This window comes from Ammospiza nelsoni, chromosome 7 (assembly GCF_027579445.1).
Source record: "Ammospiza nelsoni isolate bAmmNel1 chromosome 7, bAmmNel1.pri, whole genome shotgun sequence".
NCBI classification, from domain to species: Eukaryota; Metazoa; Chordata; class Aves; order Passeriformes; family Passerellidae; genus Ammospiza; species Ammospiza nelsoni.
In genome coordinates, this window is record NC_080639.1 from 5,044,093 (window position 1) to 5,063,765 (window position 19,673).

A 19,673-nucleotide genomic window follows, 5' to 3' on the forward strand; every position below is an offset into this window, starting at 1 on the left:
GGAGTAGATGCTCTCCTAATACCTGTAGGTATCAATATCAGACCATGCTTTTGACACTCCTTTTCTTGTACCACTCTAAGACATGAGGATATGAGTTTTCAGCTGAATTTCCAGAAAGTCAGGCATCTAACTGTACTGAGTGCTTGCTCCCTTATATCCTTATGGAAAAAATGATAATTAAATCCTTAGTATAGAACAGGGATTAACAGCAGAAAAAATAAAAGAAAATATAAAAAAGGTTCTAAGGAGTTCTCAGTTTCCATGTGCTTTTTTGCAAATCAAATGGACTCACTTTTGAACACTTTTAAGGAAGCAGAATGTGTTTATTATCTCCCTGCTTAAATAAAAGCAGAGGTAATAGTTGGTAAGTGATATGTTTGAAGTGCCTCTTATCCAGCCTCCAGATAAAGATTCTCCTTTAGAAATTAACTATAATGATCATGAGTTTCACGTACAAAAAATAAAGATCAATACATTCATTTCAAATCTGATGTGGCCCTAACAACAATGGGATCACTGTAGTGTCAGTCATGATCTTGGTCAAACGCTTTTTGCTATTTAGAGCAAGTTCAATACACCCTGTGAGTGATTACAGCTCTTCTTATGTATTGAGATTTTCTCTCTGAAAGCAAAGACATCACCAGCAGAAGAATAATTGAAATTAACACAGACCAAGTCCACTTGGCACCAAGGTCATAACTTTTGGGAAGATTATGAAAAACAGGAGATTTTTCTATTTTTAGTAACTCAGGTTATTTACCAAATAGCCAATGGGAACATACTATCCAACAGACATGAGCATGGAGGAATTTATCCCAGTTTTAACACTTCAGGGCCCTGGGTGTGCCTATATGATGTACAGTTTATGCAGGGAATATAGTGTCCCTCTGTTCAAACTAGTCATAACAATGATGCTGTCTGTTCTGCTCATGAAGATCTGATGGCTTCATTTCACCATTTATCAAAAGAGACATGTAGCCTCAAACAGCTTACAAATGCACTGAGAATATCTAACCACAACTTATGCTCAGTGTGGTCATGGATATTTGTGCAAGAAAGGGAACTAGCAAGTAGAGCTAACCATGATAAATATGCCCTATTTGCAAACCTTTACAACTACCCGGCTTCTTCATCTAGAACAAAGCCTGACACAGCAAAGATCTGTAGGATGGATTAGAGTGTCCAAAGCAGCAGATGTGAATATTTATTATAAACTCTCCTCCAGCAAGTCTTTGCTGACAGAAGCATTGCATATGGATTGCACTTGCAGCGAGACTCTCCAGGCAATCGCTGGATGACTTCTCCAGGAGCCAAACAAATGCCATTCTGCCTGCAGCCCTGACACCACAACAGCTGGGCAGGGGGTTAATGTCACTTCCAGCTTCTCAAAACCACTAATGAACCCAGTTGTTACAGACAGGGACAGGCAGGAGAAAAGATCTGGACAGCTGCTGTCCACTCCAGAAAGCAAGGGCAGCACAGAATGACAACTGAGACAAAGCTTCAGCTCATTCACTCCTTGGGCTGAGCAGGGCAGGGGCAGGCCCCAACCCTGCATTTTTCTGCATGCTTTGCTAGGTAAGCCACATGCCTGAAGCAAAACCATAGCACTCATCCTGTCAGTCCATGCCAGAATTCTGACCGTCCTGGGAAACGACAAAGCCAAGAGGAAAACAGAGAGGGTCAGTAAGAAGCAGCCAGCTCGGAGGTGCAGCAGTACCTGCACTGCCTCCATCACTGGCACTCACTGGGGGAAGGATGGAGCTCACCTGGCAGCCCTGGTGAAGGATGATCCATTCCACAGGAGTTTTCCCTGAGTTAGGGTGTGTTAGTATCACTGCCCACGACACAGCCACCTGCTGGCTCAGCAGCAGCAGGATGCACAGGCAGATGTGTGCGAGGGGGAATGCACAAAATGACAACATCTCATTTCCCTCACCCTTTATATCAACACTGATCTACAGGCTCATAACCATTTACTCATTATAATGTAATTTACTCCCTCCTTCCTTCCGAAAGGAGATGTTTCAATTTGGGAAGAGGGAACAAATTGTGTTTTATTGCTCTTTCAAAATTTTTTCCAATTAGGAAAGCAAACAAAAACTACTACATAATTGTGATGCAAAGCTGTATTTTAATGAAGGATACTTACTCGTCACTAACAAAGGCACTTTGATAGAACACCGGAGGAAGATAAAAGCCTGAAGAGAGGTAGTTCTTCTTACCTCTGACCCAACTGTCAGGTGGGGCTGGTCTATGCAAACTCACTGAGCTGAGCAGTTAGGCTGATTTGCATTGAAATGAATAGAGTCTGCTTAGAAGATGCAAAGTCTTCAAGACTCTGACCTCTAGATCTCACAGCCTCTAGATCTCCAGCTCACAAGGCTTCCAGAACCTGCTCTGGATCTCTTGGTGCACTTGGCAACATGGGGAGATAAAGTGAAGCTTTGCTCTGGCTGGCCCCATGCCAATCCTGAGCTCAGCCTTCTTCCTCAACCTGGCACACAAGGAGTGATGACAAAGCACATTGCCACCACAAAGAGACCCACAAAGAGCAGCAGCCTTTGTGCTAGTCACAGCTGATTTGTTCTTGCCCAGTGCTAAACACAAGTACTAGTTTTTCTGATGTACCCCTATTATGTCCTTAGAATAACATAAGCTCTGACCATCTGGACACTTGCTTCAAGAGGGATGCAGTGAGTTGGAAAAGGTAAAGAAAGGTAGCAAAGCCAATTAAAGGTACAAACAACTTCTGTGCAAGGGATCCTTGAGGGGATGACAGCTTAGCCAAGAAAATGGCTAAGCTGTGCATTAAAATGTACTTGGCTGATGGTGCTTCCTCCATATGTAAACCTCAGGCTTTATTCCTTCCTTGGGGATCCACAGAGAAATGTGGAGCCAAGCCAGACCCAGATCAGCCCCCAGGGAAGGTGAAACACAGGGTTTCCATGAAAAATGTCTGTATCTCACCTCACCTAGGAGCTGCAGGGCAGCCAGAATCTGGAATCTCTGGACAGTCACCTTTCTGCTTGGACCAGACTGAGTTTTCTCTGGGGAATCACTGCAATTTCAGCTCTCTTTTTTGCCCAGTACTGCTGTAGGTTTCCGGTCCCAGTGTCCTACAGAGAACTGCTCTGTTCTTGTCTCTGGACTGGCAATGCTCTTCGGTTTAGGCATTGATTAATTACAATGCAGTGCTGTTGTTTGGGCTGGAAATACATTTGTACTTAAAACAATAAAAATCATCCATGCCCTTCTAGAAGAACTATTCCTGCTACTAAAACTGTATATCTACATTGTTTTGAGACAAGAGCTGAACCCTAAAATCATTTAGTACCTCAGAGAAAGTAGTATTTTAGTAATTTTTTTTTTTTTTTTACTTATAGGATACATACCCCACTCTGAAAAAGGGGGTAGTTAAGATTAATTATGTTGTATGCAAATCTGTTCTTGTACATTTTCCAAATGTACAGAAAGTTATGGGTTTGATAAAGACCATAGCCATAAAGTGCCAAAAGCAGGAATCTGGCAAAACTCCCACCAAATTTACTGGAGTGTCCATACTGACCTAAACATGTAAACTTAAAAGCAAAGTTACTGCATTCAGCGAGGCTCAGTTGTGTTAGATATAAGTAAGCAACCTGCTTTTCCTCATCTGCAAGGAACTGTGCATACCTAAGGAAAGGAATCCTAAGGAACCAAAGCCCCTCCTGTGAAATCAGTATGAAATCCATCTCCTAATTTGAACTGGTGGATAAATTTAAAATAGGGCAGGCGTGTTGAAGCAACCTAATTTGTTACTGCATTTCTTCAGAAGACAGAACTAGACAAGATTAATTTGCTAGGTTGATGGTTCCAAATTACTTGGTTTGGTAAAAGGAACAAAACCTGTATTTGTCAAAAGACAGTTTGACAATTTATATTTCAGGAGAGCCTAACAGAAATCACAGCCACGATAACTGTGTTCTTTGTACAGTGAATTTTGAGTGAAACCTCGCCAGGACCACACTACACACTGCTTTACATGTCCAAAAAGCTGCAAACTGTGACAGGTTTGGAGCAAACCATCACCACTGCTCACTGGTGAGCCTTTTTATATGCCCATTAAACATTTAACTTTTCTTTGGGCAAATTAATTTACTCATTCTGTAACATCCCATTATCAAATAGTCTGAAAGGTTCTGTTTTAGCCCACCAAGTACTTCATGTTTCTGGAGCAGTCTCACAGCTTCAATGCTAATAAAATAGTGTTGCAACGAAAGTCACAAAGTCTACAGGTCCCCAGGCACATTCCTCGTGATGACTGGCGCTATTTGCTCGCTCCCAGTCTATTTTCCATAGACTCAGCAGCTCAGGTGAAGTCCTCTGCTCAAAAATGGGACACAGCAAGGACAGTGACAGATCAAACCCTCTCCTCCTCTCAGAGACAACAGAGCATTCGAGGAGCAGGAATTGGGCAGTTGTTTCTAGTAAAAGTACAGCAGTTACTTTAGATTTCCTAGCAAATAATTCTGATGCGATAACTTCCCCAATTTAAAAATTACTTGCACTGCCTAACTATAAGCAAAACATCCACCTTCAAAGACAAACCCAGCTATTTCTGGGTTTAAATTAAAAATAAAAAATCTTGCATGGATTGAAGAAATCCTGTTTATCATAACTGCATACAGAAGCCTGAGACCATTCCTGATGGCAGAGATGAAATAACATATCAAAGAAAGAAAGCAAGAAAAGCTTTGATCAATAGGGAAATGGTTTTTATACACATCAGAACCAATTTAAAGAATTCTCTAGGATCAATTTAGATAGACAGAAATGCTTCTCAGCATTTATTACCTGTGGAGGGAATATTGATCCCATCCATTGATTTCTCCTGTGCATGTAGAGCAGCATCTGGTTTTGTTGTGTGGGTTTTTTCCCAAAGAAAGATGACCCAAAGTGGAAGGTATCAAGAAACTACTTATATTTTAAGGATTTACATTAATGGTTCAACCAATGTCATCACTCAGAACTTTTAAACTCTGTTCAAGAATAGTCAGAATGGAATTTTGCTTAGTTTTGGCACGTGATTGTTAGTCAATGGAATATATTTTAAGATAAGTGGAGTTTTTTGAACCTTACTTACCAAAGGCTACCACTTCCTTACATTACACATTGCATCAAACATATTTTCTTTCCTGTTCCCTTTTTAAAAGGAATGTCTCTTCACAATAATGGTACAAATTGCACAGCCCTAATGGATTATATTCCCTCTGAATTTAGGTCTTTTATCATTATTGGAGCTGCAAGTATTCGCATCTTCAGCAGGATCCCTCAGCCTGGAGTCTCCTAGGAATTGGGCACCTCTCAAGTGAGGTGTGAAAGGTAAAAATACCCAGTCCCTCCCTTTAGCAATCTGCCTAACAGTTAATGTGCTTGCCTACATAAAAGTAAATGGAATATTTACAAGGGCTGCAAACTATGATTGCAGTGGCTGTAGATAAAATTCTTCATTACTGTCACACTAAGCAGAATGTTATTTACCAGGCAACTGATTTCAACATATGATAGATGGTGGACAATTTTTTTTGTTCTATAAACAGCTTTCAACAAATATAACAACTATTTCTTGTATGCTATGTTTTGCTTAGGAATGCACTTTTTAGACATTATTATAAGTCCTCCATTCTCAAATGTGAGTAAAACCTCATAAATATTCTTGTGGAAATAATCATGACTTCCTTCCTCCCTTTGTATTTACACTCTATTTAGATCTTTCAAGGGTCAGGGCATAGAAGAATAATCTTGAGCAGTTTGTAATTCACTTGCAGCAATTAACTAAATATTCTCAGTAATGAAGACCAAAAGGCAAGCTGGGAAAGAGAGAAGACATCCAAGAATCTGCTGATACAGGTGTTTAATACACTGGTACCAAAATAAAATCCTTTTGTCATTCTCTCCAGAGACCTTTTTTCCCCCTTTCTCAGAAGTATTTAAATAGCCATAGATTTGGCAAAGCATATTAGGGAAAATTAGCTCATCTCAGAGTGCACTTAGGCTTGTGACTCACAGTGTGCATGTGAAGTCACTCACATCAGTGCAATCACGTTCCCAAACGAGGCAGGATCAGCACACCACAAACACAGCCAGTACTGCAACAAGGACTCACAGCACTCTAAGGTCTCAGAGTGAGCAAACTCATTGCTTGTCTGGCTTTCAGCAGGACAGCAACAGTCAGGCCTCCCAAACAGAAAGGCAGCTTTTTATGCTGAGTAAGGCCATATGGTGCAGGTGTCCTAGACCAAGGATCATAGAAAGGTAATAACAGGAAAGTCAGCACAGAGAAGTTTCTCAGACAAATTATTCAGTAGAAATTTACAAAGGTAGAAAGGGATTCCCCTGGAACACAGAAAGACTTCAAATTACCCAAGCAGTGTGTTAGCAGAAATTCAATTCACATCTTTAAAAATCTGCATGTGGAGATTTGGCCTGGCTGATAAATGACTGTGGAGTGGGATGATGTGGCCTGATGCATTTCCCTCCAAAGAGCAAAGGCCTGGAGTGATGTTTGGCTGATGGAAAAAGGGGACTTCTCTTAACTTCTTACTCTGTGGAACTGTGACCTAGATGAAGGGGCATTATTCCTGGAGCTTAAACAGATCTCAGAACTTGACAAATCTTTTTCAAGCAAGAAATCACTAGAAAGTTACTCAGAGCAAAGAAAGCATTTATCTGATAGAAGAAAATCCTTTACATAAAAGAACTTAAAGCCTTTTTATAAGGATTTCTAGACCCAGGCCGTTACTGTAAAGCTCCCTTTCAGCTGGACTTGAGCTTGTTTATATTACATTTTAGTTGGCCTTTTTGATAGCATTTTGTATTTTTAAAGTAGCTTCAAAACACAGCAAAAAGTATTAAAGCAGAAACTTTTGAAGCAGAGTCTTCAAGATGTCAAAACCTTTTTGGATGTGTTAACGAGGCATGTTGAATATATTAAAAAGAAAATCTTGGGAATAAAAGGAAAATACCTTCTTGTCTAGGATTGGGTATTTTTAAATGAAAATGTCTGTCAGAACAGAATATTTTTATGCATATAATAGAAAGGCACTTGTCTAGCTTTCAGCGTTACCTAGAATACCTGTATGTGGGCACATGTGTAGGTCTGTGTTTCCAGGGGAATCTACCTTGAGGGAAAAAACCAATGAGGGAGGACCAAGCCATCCTGGCAAAAATCCTTGGATTGCTACCAAGTGCGGGACCTCAGGCCCACCAAGCTGCTCTGAAATCAAAAATCCCCAAAGGCAGCATCTGGTTTTTTAGTCACCACTAAAGGGGAGGTGTTGAGTGATACTGCATCCATGGGGAGCTGCAGTAACAGGCTGGCTGAGAAACTCCTGAGAAGGTGACATCAGTCCTGGTGCTGCTGCAGTTGTGCTTGTGCTGCTCAGGGCAACAACATGACAAAAATGTCACATTTTAAGAAAGCAACAGAGGAAAAGAGGATAGATCAGTATCATCTGATGCTCTTCAAAAAGGAATAAATCACCATAAAATTATCTGCAGGAGTTGCCAAGCTGAACCTCTGCTTGCAAAGAAACTTTTTATGTGATAGCAAATGCTCCAGAGCATGGTTACAGTTCACATTCAGATCTTGTTCTGAAGAATAAGCTTTTCTCTTCTGTTAAACTTATGTATTGGAAGCAGCATGCCAAGTACTGTACTGCAAGTAACACTATCTCCAGAACACATTAGCTGTTTTCTTGGTGTTTCAAGAGTTGCACTTATATTAACTAAAAACTTTCATTAAGAAAAATAATACTTACTGATGAGCTAACTGAGAAAAATTAAGTCACAGCAAAATTTCTGTTACCACAAATTGAAAATTATTCTAGTTTCTGCTACAAGTGAGGTCCCTGAATATAGATTTGGATGCACAAAACCAAACTTCTTACTTGGCTGCAGCTGTATGTGTTTTAGGCACTGGTCTGTCTCACTTTTAAGAATTCAGTGAAGTTGAGTGGTGTATAAAGAGATGAAAAATTCCAGGTGTGTAGGAACATAGCTCTGCCTAATGGAAACACTGCTTTACAAGCACTCAGAGAATAGAAGATAACCTTTGTATTAATCCTCTGCTCCTTCTCCTTCCCCTGCTTTGAGATGCCTGCAGTCATTCAGGGAAAGCCTCCCTGATCCTCCTTCCCTTCTCAAGTGATAAGATGGATATGCTTGTGTTACAGGAGATGAGACTGGGATATGAACACTGATTTATTTTTCCCTTGGACAGCATATGCATCATCCTTTCCATTAACTGCAAGGGAATGATCAGATGTGTAATCTCTTTCTGGATTCATCTCATCTAACCTTGCCATCCCACAGTGGGCTCAGTTCACCCAGGCTCCCTCTGCAGCTACCAGAGAGGAAAATTCCCTTTTCCCAGGAGCTCCCTGTCTCTCTGGGACAGCAGGTGGCTGCCTCTGTGTGCTGACTACAGAAGGACCTCCACAGCTCCTCCTCAGATGCCTCAGGCAGGGTGACACTAAATCCCATGCAGGAGTTCCAAACAGGCAACTCAAAGGAATTTTAAAAGAATTCCCTAACTTGCACTGCTGGCAGATGTGTAACCCAGAGCAAATGTACCTAGACACATGTATCTATCCAGGGGTTTAAATACCATTGAAAGCCAGATTTCCATAGGCAATGACCTCAATTAAACACAAGTCTTAATCATTTGGTGCAACTCTCATGCTGTGGCAACAATCCATAATTTCAGTAGCATTTGATAGCAAAGCAGATCATGTGCATTGTAACATTTTGTAACCCTATTAACTCTGAGATAATGGACTTGTCTCTGCTATATTTCTAAGCTTATTGGATGGACTGTAATTAGCACTTCCTTTTTTTTATACAAATCTCTTGACCCCCAGAGCCAGTTCCTACACCACAGCTAATAACCACTGCAGGTGAGCAAAGCCTGAGATGGAGGTGGGACACAGACCTAGAAGTCAAACTTCAGTTTACTTCCAGAGTTTAAGCAAGTCATGAAAACTACTACTTCAGAGAAAAAGTGCTCTTAAGGGATGGTAATATTTATTTTGATTTGCCTCCAAATTATCTGCTTAAGTGTTTTACCTCTGAATATGCTCCTTAAAGAGAGGTTCAGTGTCTTTATGAGCCCAGACCTGAGCAGCTCTGGATAAACATTGTGGATTCCTAAAGCTTTTTGCACTCATCAGTATTTCCTAGCAAATAAACAGGAAACACTTCTGTTTTGTCCTTAAACTAGTTATCATTATTATTTCAAGCTTAGAGGATGATCTAATGTATGTGGATTCTGATTTCTGTCAAGCCAAGTCCTTTGTTACACGATGCTCCTGGAACATGGAGGCTCATGTGGGGAAGGTTAAAGCCCTGCTGAGGTGGCTGGGAAAGCCAGGCTTGGTTTGTGCCTCCAGCTTAGCCTGAGGTTCCCCTCCTGACTGTGCAGTGTCCCATCTGTTGGAGCTCTCTGGGCATCTTCTCTGGTGACTGGAGAGAGATGAGTGGCATAAAATGTGCTCTGCACACCTGCACTCTCCATTCACCCATGGCTAGCTCGAGCAAATGATCTCATTTTCAGGTGGTCAGATAGATGGGGCTCAATGCCACTCTTCATCTCAAACTTCAGCTCTCCCAAATCAAGTTGGGTTTTTTGTTCATTTGTAAAACTTGCCAGAGGAAAAAAAATTGGAGATTTTAAATCTTAATCAGTGCAGCCTTCAGATGTTGCCTACGCTATGACAATGATACAGGTGAAGCAGCGCTGCAGAGTGGCTTTTATCTTTCTTCCACAGTACAACCAAATAGTATTTCACTATGGTAGTAAAACCAGACAGACAAACACACAGGAAGACTGAAAACAAAACAAAAACCCCGAAGTAGAAAACTGGGCTTAATAATAACTTCTCCAATACAAGCTCCAAGAGTCTCCCTTTAACTTAAATGTTATTGTCAACAGTGGCATCTTTGCTCAGCTGTTCCCTTAAAAACATTCCTATTACTGTCATTCCTCAGGTTGTCATATTCACTGCCTTGACAGCACAAACACTGTGCTGTAAAATCTGTCAGAGAGGCCACTTGATTTCCTACGTCTTCTGACACTTGCAGGTCTTTAATATCAGGCTGTCAGAACACCTGTGAGAGAGGTGGGTGCTCCCCTGTTCAGGCTGTTCCTGTGATTACCTTCACACACACTTTCATCATTAGCCTCACACTACTGGGAGATCCTGAGCTTTTATGGCCTCAGAGTTCCATGCCAGAAAATGCTGCTGGCATAAATCTATGGCAGAGGTTAGCTGCCTCACTAACCATGGAGTTCTACACCAAGTAAAACGAAGCCTTTATGTCTTTATATTTTACAAAGCTTATATAGTGTTTTCTTAAACTTTCTTCTGTGACTTTTTTTCTTTTTTTTTTTTTCTTTTTCCCAGAGGGGAGCTGTAGTAGGTGTAACAATTACTCAGTGACAGGCGTAGGTGAAAGTCATCCGCTTAAAATAAACCCCTCTGTGCCAGGACCCTTTTGTCTTTGGGTATACTCATGGAGCAGATGAGCTTGGTGGGCAGTGAGTTTTCTGTAATGCAAAACTCCTTAGATTCAATATTAAAATGAAACTGAGAGAAGCAGAATAAGAGTAAATCAGACCAGAACAGTCCCTGGTCTTTAACTGTTTATGGCACTCCCTTTACAGAGATGAGAGCATCTGTAATCCTGCTCCTGCTTGGCTGTTGTCCCATAAGTGACAGTGAAGTGTTCCTGGGGCAAATAATTACCCTGGGATACTTGGATACAGAGAAAAATAAATGAAGAGCTGTTAAAAAAGGTTTTATAGCCCCCAGATCTGGGTGCTGCTACTACCAACAGCCCAACAGTTGATCTCATGGTGTGACACAGTGCCACATGGGTGATGGATTTAGGAAATCCCATTCCAAAAACAAAGTGTGATAAGCAAAGTATGTACTTCCGTGAGTCAGATAAGGCACCAGGAATGATGGATGAATGTTGTGTAGCTTTAAGTGACTGTATTGATGCTCCAAGAGTTTCTGCTCACAGAGAGGAGAACAAAAATTTAGGTCTTTAGTGCTTTAATTGCTAAAGAACATGTGCTGCAGGAACCTAATAACTTTTTTTTGTGTGAATCCACGAACACCCCACAAGGACATTACTGGAGAATCAACAGAGCTGTGGCTGAGGCAGAGGTAGGACAAGTTTGGAGATCAGTTCCAATAAGAGCCTTGCAGCCCAACAGCACAGTTTGTTTAATTTCCCTAGGCCTCAGCTCTCCATGTGCATCAGAAACCTGAATCACCACTTTGTTCAGCCATCTCTTTAGGCTGACTGGAGTGGGAACTCCTACAGCTTGTCCAGTGGAGCCTCTGGGCATTCTTGAAAAACATCATAAATAATCACAGAATGGGTTGGAAGGGACTTTAGAAGTGGTGTAAGGCAGCAGCAGATCCCCTGGCTCTGTGTGCACACAAGGGATTGAATGAACCTTGGGGGATAACACACAGTGTCCCCCCTTGGGCTGCCAAACGCCCCTGACCTGTCCTCAGGGCACGGCCAAGGCTGGGCAGGGAGCGTGGGCTGGCTGCTCCTGCCTGCAATGGTGCTGCTGTGGGGGTAACAAATGCTGTCACCACGGCATTTATGGCACTGATGCTGAACTGCTGGACAGCATCCACAAAAACCTGTGCTGAGGAAATGGGACACAGCTAGAGAGTGCTGAAAAGGAATCCTCAGCTAACACAGCTCTGATGGTTTTGAGTGTACACAGAATATCTTGTAATACTACAGCTAAGTGATAGTTAAATAAACAACAAAGGTACTTGCAGGGTACTTCAGTCCCTTTGCAGATTTATGGTGCTTTGAAGGCAGCTCCTTGCCAAGGTTTTCAGCAGGGTTAACGCTTTTGACTCCTATGTTTTAGTGTCTGAAAGATATGAATTGTGTTTCACTCGCTGGCCTAGACTGACTGGAACATTTCTACTTTTATTCACAGCCAAAAAATATTTCTAATTCTTTATGGATTATTCATCCCTTGCCTGAGAAGGCAGCATAGGTCAAGTATGAATGAGTTTGTCTCAGACCCTGCAGACCAGCTGCTCTTTCAAGCCTAAGTCCATGACGTGCACTAGTTTCCAAAATTAAAATGTCCTGCTAGACCCAAGTAGTTTCTGATATATTAGATTAAGATATAAAACCTAACTGTGAACCCCTTGAACTGTATTCCTTTTCCTTGAACTTGCCATTTGCAATCCTACTGATTGCTTGGAGATGTTAGTTGCTCTTTCCTGTGCTCACAGAGCCAGTTGCACACAAAAATTGTGGTGCTAGGGATTTTTAACTCCAATCCATCCCCTTCCTAGGACTGCATAGGCATGAGTAGTTTAAATTATTTTCTTTGAAATCCAGGTTACCAAAGCAATCCTGTCAGATAGAGGCATTCACCCTTCTCATCTGCTGGATGACTCTGGCTAATACTTAGGCTGTCATGGTCTCCAAAAGAAGGAAGACTGCAATTCTGCTCCACCACCATATTATTTTTTCTCATTGCTTTTATATTTTGGCAAACCTGCAATGATAGGAGGTAATTCTAGCTTGTAAGGTCTGAGAAGAATTGAATGCAAATCCCAATGCATAGCTTTCATATCTAAATATGCAATTTTCTGCAACCTCCCTGTCTCCTCCTGATTTACCCAAAAAGCTGGTGAATGCTTTGCTATTTTCCCTTTCTTTTGAAACACAGGCTTTGTTCTAATAGCTCTTTTCCCTTTCCAGCAATAATTTTCCTTCCTCTTGTACTGAAGCTCAGCACCTACCTGCAGATGTTCTCAGTCTAGCCTGGTTCTTCTATGTTCTCTTCTACACCCATCCAGCTCTTTACTCCACACTCCTTATTCTTCCACACTTGTGCCTCAGGTGGTCCCATGGCCATCCATCCATCCATCCATCCATCCATCCATCCATCCATCCATCCATCCATCCATCCATCCATCCATCCATCCATCCATCCCATCCTTTCCCCACTAAACCTGCTCTTCTCCTGACACATTTCCAACTTGAAGCACTGGTTTGAACTTTTTTTTTTTGTGATTTACATGTTCTTTTGACCATTTCCAAATAAAATCTTTGTAATTTAGCTTTCTAACCAGCATACCAACACAGCCAGGCTCCTGGAACTCCTGGATTACTAAATCATCTACATGACTATCCTGATGAGTCAAAAAATGATGTTATGGAAAATCACTTAGAAATTCCATCCTCCACAAAATTTTAAATGCCTTCTGTATTATTCTTAATTAGTAAGTTGCTTAATAATACTGTCCTGACATAGTCCTGTGAGGAATTATAGGAATTAACCTGAGCTGTTACTAGGCACAATTTTCCTTGTCAGAACATGAGTCTTACTCTCACAGTGCCACGTGTTTTGGGCCAGCACAGACCCAGGCCCTGGCCAAGAAAAGCTTTGGCCCCATGGTAGGACAGAGTAGTTGTCTCACCAAAGAAACATCAGCTTTGTCTTTCTTCTTCATTTATACACAAAGAATTCAAACAATGATGTTAGGGCAGAATCCCAGATCTTATTTTGTGTACAGGGAAAGCTGGAGTTAGGTTGTGTTGCTCTACATTGGGAGAGCTTTTTCTCGAAGTATTACCTTGTACTCCTGTGATTCTATCCCTATGGATACAGATCTCTTTCATCTGTACACTCCTAACATTGTTAGGTGTGTTCCCTAACATTGTTAATGTTTTTAACTTCTAATAACCCCCACAATTAAATTAATTTGAAATTTCCATTAGACAATTGTGTCTGTTCTTTCTTTCCACTGTGAGTGAGTCAGATATTTGAGTTAAAGCTGCAAATGGATGCAGCTTCAATAAATGGTATTTGTTTTAAAATGGGGCTCCTGTCTGGTCCTAGAGTTTCTCAAAAGCTGGAAATGCTGCACTGAATTTCTGATTGCAGCAACTACAGAAGGGAAAAGCCAGGCTCCACTTTCATTTCCAGCCTCTCTCTGAGTCTCATTATCCATCTATCTGTCTGTCTGTCCATGTAAATGGATCTCCACAAGTTGATTCAGACTCAGTCCCTGATTTCTTTATGTAATACATTTGCCAGGGAGTTGGTCTGGTTTCACAACAGCTTTAGCCACATAACGAAAAACCATGCCAGGCTGCATAAATGGAGTTTCAGCAAGTACTTCTGAACAGAACCTCTTCACCAAATTGTTTTTCTGTAATTGAAAAATGTCTTTCAAATGGAACCCCTTAGCATAGCTCTGAACTCCATCCAGGATGGTCATAAACTGCTGCTCACTGGCTAAAGCCCAAGGTTTTAACATCAGATACAAATGCAGTAGCAGATGCCCATTCTGCCAACACCGAAATCTGGCCTGATGAGCTCCATTTTAAAGGGTTTGTTTCTTTGTTCTCATTTCTGCTTGTAAAATCAAGGAATGCATGAAAGCAGAGCTCAAATGAAATATTCTCTGGGAAAACCAGCATGAAAACTCTCTCCAAGCCAGGCTTCTGGTCTGCCTCAGTCTTATCCCAAATAACCCAAATAGCTTGTGATGGAGCCTTCTCCAGAACTCCATATTCATATATGAGCAATAAAAGAAATATATACTGAGGTCAAGATACTGAGGTGAAAAACCTCAGTATCAGCTTCAATTATTTTCTTATCAAAGCATCCCAGATAAACATAATTTCAGCACTTCTTCCCTGTTGTCTGTAGTGAATCACTTTTAGCTTCTCACTGCACCCCTTTCAAAGGTCTCCGTTCTCCAGTCACACCAATTCAAAATTCTTTCTCCCAATACATCTTATTCCTTTAGGTATTTCATCCTCTCCATTCCACCTGTTTGGCTTTCAACGTCTCATTTCCTGATTCACCCAGCAGCTTTTACACCCAAAAGCTCAACAACCCAAATATTGATGCTTTCTGCAGAACACAAAGACTTGAATGGGATCAATTGAAACCACTGATGTCAAATATAATGTTAAATGTTCTTCATGCTCTTGGTAATGGCTGTTGAGAGAACAGCCTTTCATGGGACTTGCTGCAAATTCAGACATTTGAACAGCACAGACACTGCAGTGAAGTCACAGGTAGAGATGTGTCAGCAATGAGTCAGAAGGCAAGAGAGAGGGGGAAAACGCCTCTTGTATCAAACTGATTGTTCTTGTTTTAGCCCAACACCTCTGTAGGCAGCTGCTGTGCCACCACCTTTACCTTCACTCCAAGCTCATTCCTGGAGTACAACTCAGGCTTTCAGAATTACTTGGGGAACCAAGGTTCTGCTGAAAGCTCTTTGCATTTGGCATCCAGCCCTCAATTATATTTCTAGTTAATACCCATAGGGAACTAAAATTGCCCCAGTCCCATCCCATGAGCAATGCTGCCTTGGAAAGATGAACCACTGGCCTGTCCTAGACCACAAACAAACAAACAAAGGACTTTGCTGCCTTGAAGCTGGAAATCAAGTAGGAAAGAAACAGAAGTTCCAAGAAGGGATCCAGCCTAAGGAAAATCCTAGTTCCTGTATTTACTGCAGCTATTCCTGAGCTAGTATGTCTGGGATAACAAGGATGAGAATTCCAACAGACAGATGATAATGACTAGAAATAATTTGATATTATCTGTTTCTCTATCCCTACTGTTGGAGTAGTTTGTTTCTTACAATTTTGGTTTTGCATCACAATAGATCATGGGAAAATAATGATTAAATCTGAGGTCTTACAGATGAACTATTTGTAATAGCTAGTATGAGAAAATAATTTAACTCTTAGAATCTACTGATTAACATATAATTCATGTGATTCCTTTTACTGTTAGAAATACAGTTTAATTTAAAGATAATCTTCTAATCCACTGTATTAAAAAGCAATTATGGCAAGAGTGCATTAACTAACAATCAGTTGCCAGAGACAAAACAGCTCCAGGACTTTATTAAAACACACTCATGTGGAGGTGACTGAACAACTGGGGAGGGCATCCCTTAATTCACTTAATTATTTAATGCAACAGGATTTAATTTGCTAATGAAATTAATGAAATTGTCGGATACTGAACACAGGCTGGTTTAAGCACGCCCACCATGGCATCACAGATACTCCTCCCTCTGTTTGCAGGCACTGGGGCTGAGGGGGCTGTGAGCAGCATCAATACTGGGAAAAGCTTCCCAGAAACCTTTGAAATGGAATTTAGAAACTGAGATACAGGAGGAAGAAGCATTTGTAATCAAGCCATCCTGTGCACAACACCACAGAACTTCTGCACATGCCTCTGGCCTGTATGGGATGCACTGATACATTTAAGGGAAGATGGAATCCTTAAGTGTAAAGTTTTAGACAGAAGGGTAGAATCTCTCCTCAATTAAGGAAACCAGGGGGAAAAAAACCAAAAGAGAAGCCCACACAGACTGAACTCCATTGTTTAGGATGCTAAAGAGAGATTCTACTTAAAAATTAAAATCACATTTTCCCTTAGTACCAAATATCAATAATTCAAATACTTAAGTCAGCAAAAACGATAGAGTATTGGATCTGCATGAACAGAAGAAGTCAATGGCACATTCAGGATTAGAACTTGAATCTGTTTCTCAGAACATCTCCTTTTGAAATTCTCTTTGTGCTACATGGATCAGTTCCCATCACTCCAGCTGCCTCAACAGGATGTGTAGAGTAAGACTTTAATTCCCCTGAAAGACCCAGGCATATTACAAATTATTAGCATCCTCCACTGCCTGTATATGAAACTCATATACCTATTTGTCTTCTGCACAATTGGATTTCAATCTTGATTTCATTGGTAACTTGCTCTGTGTTTGGATTAATTATTTAGTGAAAATGAACATCACTATGTGTGGCAAAGATGAAAAGCTTACCAATGGAGAAGTAGAATTCCCTTTTAGAGGTAATTGTACTCACTGCCTCTCTGAGTGTATCATGAATGCACACATGATTAACTGAAGTTTTTCACTTCTCTCTGAAGGAAACCAATGTCCCCTTTTTGCTGTCCTCAAGTTGCAAGCTTTAGGTGCTCTGAAAACAGATTATGGCCCCTGCAGCTTTATATTATTTATTGATATTAGCTGCATCTTGCTAATCTGCCCCACACAAAGAGAGAAGATTCCTTGTTTCAAAGTCAGATTTATCTGAGAACTGATTCCAGACTGTTTAAAAGTCTTGCTAAGTTTGAAATTTGAATATTTCTATAATTAACAGAAATGCAGCCTGAGTAGAGATTTGTTCATCTACAGCAATGATTGTTTCTTAAACTTCAGCTCACTGTGGTTTTATAGCAAAGGCAAGCATACAAACCTGAAACCATCTCATATGAATCTGGGTGTAATTGGGCTTGCTCTCTCACTAGTGAAAAAAACCAAAATACAGGCAATATTAAAAAAATAAACCATGATTAAGTGAGTTGAGGCTACCTGGGGCTGAGCAGGACACAGCAAGAAGAGAGGCAGGACTGCAAAGGGAGAAATCCCTTACTGGATGGAACCAGCTATTTTTTTCTTGGTGGATGCCCCACAACATTGTGGCTGTGAACACCTAACACCTAAGGATGTAAAAAAATTTTAAGCAATTAAACAGAAAAAAAGAGAAAGAGTAGTTGATAAGTGTTTGTAGGAGGAAGAACTGACTGGTTCAAAACAACCAGGTGGAAAGTGGAGGGGGAACAGGGCAAGCTCTGTGGAGGTGGACCCAAAATGGACCCCAAATTCTTGGTGTAATTTCTTTTGCTGCCTGTGGGACTCACTGGGTAGGGAGCAGTGAAAATAGGAATGTCATTGCTCACTGCTTTTGTATTTTGAATGGTGTAGCTGCTGTCCATGGTGTGATCACCTACCCCATCTCTTCCCTCTTTTCTCCCTCTATCTGCTGTGTGAAAATCACCAGCATGGAAGAAGATTTGGAGTGAGCAGCAGCAGCAGAGGAATTATGGAATCTGTGAGCTATGGGTGGTATCAGACTGAGATGTTACAGGTTCAGGGCTCACACCATCAGCCACTTGCAGAAGCAGAGAGTGCTCTGCTGACCCTGTGCCTGGGAACAGCCCAGGGAATGTGCCACAGGGAAAGGGAGAAGAAAGAGCCAAATGACAGTCCCTGGAATCACCCATGGATGACAGAGCACTGGGAATCCTCCAGAGACAATGGGTAATTCCCACTGCCTTGCATTTCTGGGGTGGAATGAGAAACTGCATTTCTGCTGACAGGTACTAAGCATTAGAAAAGCAGCTAAGCAGAATTTCCAGAACTGGGAAAAGCAGCTTTCTAAGTAAGCACAATGATACCCTGAGATGAACTGTGCATGGATTTGCCATATGCTCTTGCCATCACTTCACGTGCCAGCATTCCATTTCCCTCCCATCTCTTCTGTGACTTCAAGACAAAACAAAGCCAAGGCAATGCTGCGAACACATCCAACTAGTTTAAAGAATAGTGAATAGTGACTTTCTCATCCTGTCTGTGTGTGACTGAATTTGAGCTGCATTTCTGTTGCCTGGTTTGCAGAGTCTGCAGCCTGGGAAGTCAGCAATACTTCCAAGGAGGAGTTACTCATTTAGCAGAACAGAGCACCGCCAAGCTAACTGCTCAGGCAAATTCCCTGCACTAGGCAAGCTTTTGCTTCTTATATGCTTATGCAGCTTATCTGTTACTCTCTGAAATCCACACATGAATCTTTCCCTGCATTCTCACCTAGGGCTGCATTCCAAAATTTTGACATCAGAGGCAAATACCAAAATCAAGTCCTCCAAGTCAGCTCTCTCTGTTCCCACTACTGTTGAGCTCCAGATTTCTGATCTTAGAACCTGAAGGAGAATAAATATAGGGCTCCTATTTGATTTATTTCTATGTTATTAAATCTTGCTTGAGCTTCACCCAGGTACAAGCAACAGTGTGAACTTATTTCATGCCACAATGGATCATGTCATCAAAAGTCATCATTCCCACTGGAAATACTGCAGTTGCTTGCAGCCTTGGGAGCATATGATACTCCTGACTCCAGATTCTGTGATGGGAATGAAATTCATTGTAAGCTGGTAATTACATCTGGTCCTATCTGTGAAGATACAGGTGCTTAGAGACAAGCATGCCAATACTCTGTGTTTATATTTCTGCAAGATAGGAGAAATTCAATTTTATTCAGCTGCTTCCCAGTTTCTGCAACTATGTATCAGCAGAACTTTTTCCACTTTTTATTTTAAAGATAAATTGCTTGGTGTACTATCAAGGATACTTATAATTTAAGAATAGAACCTATTAGGCTGTCACTCTTCCAGAGACACAGACCTTCAAGAGTCTGAAGGAGCAGTCTTCATGTGACAGTATAATAAGGATGTCAGGCCCCCTCCCTCCTCCCCCAGTCTTCCTGAATGACACTTTCCCCAGCAGGGAAAATTAATACACTTCAAAAGTTACAACAGGCCAGGAAACACACATCAGCCATCAGCATGATTTTCTAAAATGAAGCAGTGGAGAAACCACATTCTTAATCAACTTTCATAAACCAGCTCTCTTCCTTCTGCTAAAAAAAAGTAAAATAAAAAAAAAAATTTGCTTCATAATGCTTTCAGTGTGTAGCATTAGATTTGCTAGTAAAGTGTGGAATATTTTTCTTCTTATGTTATTAAATTTCAA

At 41.1% G+C, this 19,673-nt stretch overlaps 1 protein-coding gene across 2 annotated transcripts in view; it reads right to left on the reverse strand.

The window, feature by feature from the left end:
• SPAG16 (sperm associated antigen 16) overlaps positions 1 to 19,673 on the reverse strand; it is a 375,678-nt gene that overhangs the window by 1,134 nt on the left and 354,871 nt on the right. The window lies entirely within an intron of this gene.